Below are 4,010 nucleotides of genomic sequence, written 5' to 3' on the forward strand. Positions count from 1 at the left end.
TCTCGGGGTCATACGGTCATCCTCATGGTCGTCGATCGTTTTTCCAAAATGTGCCATTGTATTCCACTCAGGAAATTACCAACAGCGCAAGAACTGGCCACGGTCTTTTCCAGGGAGATTTTTCGCCTGCATGGGTTGCCCAAGGTGATTGTCTCGGACCGCGGGAGTCAGTTCGTGTCCAGATTCTGGCGCGCCTTCTGCTCCCAGTTGGGCATTAGTCTCTCCTTTTCTTCAGCCTACCACCCGCAGTCCAATGGGGCTGCGGAGCGTTCCAATCAGGCCTTAGAACAATTCCTTCGGTGTTATATCTCGGACCATCAGGACGATTGGGCCGATCTCATGCCTTGGGCTGAGTTTGCCAGGAACTCAGCGGTCAACTCCTCCTCCGGGATGTCCCCCTTCATGGCCAACTATGGGTACCAACCCGCGGTATTACCTGAGAGGTTCTCACCACAGGACATTCCGGCTGTGGAGAACCATCTTGCTGCCCTGCGTTCTTCATGGGGGCAGATCCAGAAGGCTTTGAGGGACTCGGCTCAGCGTCAGAAGTTCCAGGCTGATCGCAGACGGTTGCCCGCTCCTTCATACCAGGTCGGCGATCGGGTGTGGTTGTCTACTCGTAACCTCAATCTTCGGGTGCCCACACCCAAACTAGCTCCCCGTTTTGTCGGTCCTTTTCGCATTCTCCGCAAGGTGAATCCGGTGGCCTATGCCCTTGCCCTTCCACCTGGGATGCGGATCTCCAATATCTTTCATGTATCACTGTTGAAACCTCTGATCTGCAATCGCTTCACTACCTCTCTGCCTCGGCCCCGTCCCATTCGGGTTGACGGTCATGAGGAGTATGAGGTGAGCCGGATCCTGGACTCTCGATTGGTGCGCGGCCGATTACAGTTCCTGGTTCATTGGCGCGGTTATGGTCCCGAGGAGCGTTCCTGGGTTCCTTCCGCGGATGTCCATGCTCCTGCCCTCCTCCGCGCGTTTCATACCCGCTTTCCTCGGAAACCTTTTGTTGAGCCGCGGAGGGGGAGGGGCCCTTGAGGAGGAGGTACTGTCAAGGTCCTACCTTTTCCCAGAGGTTATGTTACTCCATGTGCTAGCATTCATCTTGGATTTCTGCTGAGCATGATGGGAATCTTTTATGCCTTCAGGTCTCTGAGGTCCATCCCCCAGAGGGGTGTGGCTGAGTACATATAAGCCTGGGATCTGCACATGCTCTTTGCACTTGTGTCTTGTGTCTTTGTCTTGCTACAGCTCTGTGTATACGCTTGTGACTCTTCTGGTATTCTGACTCGGCTTGTGACTAAGACCATTCTCTGCGTTTCCCTTTGATCTGACCTTCTGTTGCTGAACCCGGCCCGTGACCTGTGATTCTCTGTCTACTGTTCTGTACTGTTTTGTCCCGTTGTTATTGACCCGGCTTGTCTGACTACGCTATTGTCATTCTCACCAACTACACGCCATTGGCGGCGGCCATTACCGCAGCTGGGGTGTCTCGGGGGCCGCGACCTGGTCCCTGGTTGCGTCAAGTCCATCCCCACCATCAGGGGCCCTGGTGAAGGGCAGCCTGGGACTTAGACTCCGCGCCCTGAGGGACTTCAGTCTGTTGGTGGTGGTTGTCGTCAGCCAGTGCGTTACCCTGCCACTAGGCCTACCTGTCCGTTCCACAGCCCTGCCCTGACACCTCACAGGACTTTATATATTTATTAATTTATTTATGTTTGTTTGCATGATCAGTTCTTAGGTTATGCGTTTATTGGGATGCACATGCGTTTTGTGTTATATGGTGGGAACTGATTTTTAGCTCCGGTGGGAGGTTTTTTAGCACATTGAGTCCTGTTGTGACTTGTTTGATTTGGAGCACTATTGGATCCTATTGGATTACTTGGGGCACCATTTATGGTATTTGGTCCTTTTAGGACCTCGTATTGACACTTGTCACACGTGATTCTTTATGAGTTTTTTGGCACTATTTAATATTGTGTGTTTATGTTATTTGTGTCACTAATTTTGCACTGTTTCACTTATTCATTTATATGTGAAGAATTGTTATGGTAGTAGTGCTGCATCATTTGTGTTTCATTCATCTTTGGAATGGTCAGTGTACCTGTCACCCCTTATATTTGATTACGGTTTCTGAATAAAATGAAGTGATTTTAATACTACTACACTATGGGCACAATCTTTATGGCTTCTTTATGGAGCCTGCAGAGCCTGTGAGGAGTACCAGTCTGAACAAGTACCCGGAGGAAGGGAATCCCTGAAAACAGGTGGCTGACCCTAAAGGAGACCTCTGGAGCTAAGCATCTTCCACCGACCGCAGAGCTGCCCATTCCTAGACGGATGTTCTACAGATAACCATCACACATCATCACCATTAGTCCCTAAGGAGGAATTTTTATATGTGCATTTCGATGCGCATCTGGTGAGCGCACAATCCTACCATTTTCGACAGCTATTATCTACATTGGTGGATTTTGGGATTATTCTTATGTTTTAGACTGATTCCACCCCTCTAGTTTTATTTCAAGTGCTGCACTTTGTATTTTATTTTTCATCATACTTCTAAGGTGTCCTGTGTAGTGTGGTGATAGCACCTCCTCTGGAGGTTCATGTTCTAAGGTGTCCTGTGTAGTGTGGTGATAGCGCCTCCTCTGGAAGTTCATGTTCTAAGTTGTCCTGTGTAGTGTGGTGATAGCGCCTCCTCTGGATGTTCATGTTCTAAGGTGTCCTGCGTAGTGTGGTGATAGCGCCTCCTCTGGAGGTTCATGTTCTAAGGTGTCCTGCGTAGTGTGGTGATAGCGCCTCCTCTGGATGTTCATGTTCTAAGGTGTCCTGCGTAGTGTGGTGATAGCGCCTCCTCTGGATGTTCATGTTCTAAGGTGTCCTGCGTAGTGTGGTGATAGCGCCTCCTCTGGAGGTTCATGTTCTAAGGTGTCCTGCGTAGTGTGGTGATAGCGCCTCCTCTGGAGGTTCATGTTCTAAGGTGTCCTGCGTAGTGTGGTGATAGCGCCTCCTCTGGAGGTTCATGTTCTAAGGTGTCCTGCGTAGTGTGGTGATAGCGCCTCCTCTGGAGGTTCATGTTCTAAGGTGTCCTGCGTAGTGTGGTGATAGCGCCTCCTCTGGAGGTTCATGTTCTAAGGTGTCCTGCGTAGTGTGGTGATAGCGCCTCCTCTGGAGGTTCATGTTCTAAGGTGTCCTTTGTAGTGTGGTGATAGCGCCTCCTCTGGAGGTTCATGTTCTAAGGTGTCCTGCGTAGTGTGGTGATAGGGCCTCCTATGGAGGTTCATGTTCTAAGGTGTCCTGTGCAGAGTGGTGATAGCGCCTCCTCTGGAGGTTCATGTTCTAAGGTGTCCTGTGTAGTGTGGTGATAGGGCCTCCTCTGGAGGTTCATGTTCTAAGGTGTCCTGTGTAGTGTGGTGATAGCGCCTCCTCTGGAGGTTCATGTTCTCAGGTGTCCTGTGTAGTGTGGTGATAGCGCCTCCTCTGGAGGTTCATGTTCTAAGGTGTCCTGTGCAGTGTGGTGATAGCGCCTCCTCTGGAGGTTTATGTTCTAAGGTGTCCTGTGTAGTGTGGTGATAGCGCCTCCTCTGGAGGTTCATGTTCTAAGGTGTCCTGTGTAGTGTGGTGATAGCGCCTCCTCTGGAGGTTCATGTTCTCAGGTGTCCTGTGTAGTGTGGTGATAGCGCCTCCTCTGGAGGTTCATGTTCTCAGGTGTCCTGTGCAGTGTGGTGATAGCGCCTCCTCTGGAGGTTCATGTTCTAAGGTGTCCTGTGCAGTGTGGTGATAGCGCCTCCTCTGGAGGTTCATGTTCTCAGGTGTCCTGTGCAGTGTGGTGATAGCACCTCCTCTGGAGGTTCATGTTCTCAGGTGTCCTGTGCAGTGTGGTGATAGGGCCTCCTCTGGAGGTTCATGTTCTAAGGTGTCCTGTGCAGTGTGGTGATAGCGCCTCCTCTGGAGGTTCATGTTCTCAGGTGTCCTGTGCAGTGTGGTGATAGCGCCTCCTCTGG

Source organism: Staurois parvus, unplaced genomic scaffold, assembly GCF_062004578.1.
Source record: "Staurois parvus isolate SC_StPar_1 unplaced genomic scaffold, SC_StPar_1.0 ptg000534l, whole genome shotgun sequence".
NCBI classification, from domain to species: Eukaryota; Metazoa; Chordata; class Amphibia; order Anura; family Ranidae; genus Staurois; species Staurois parvus.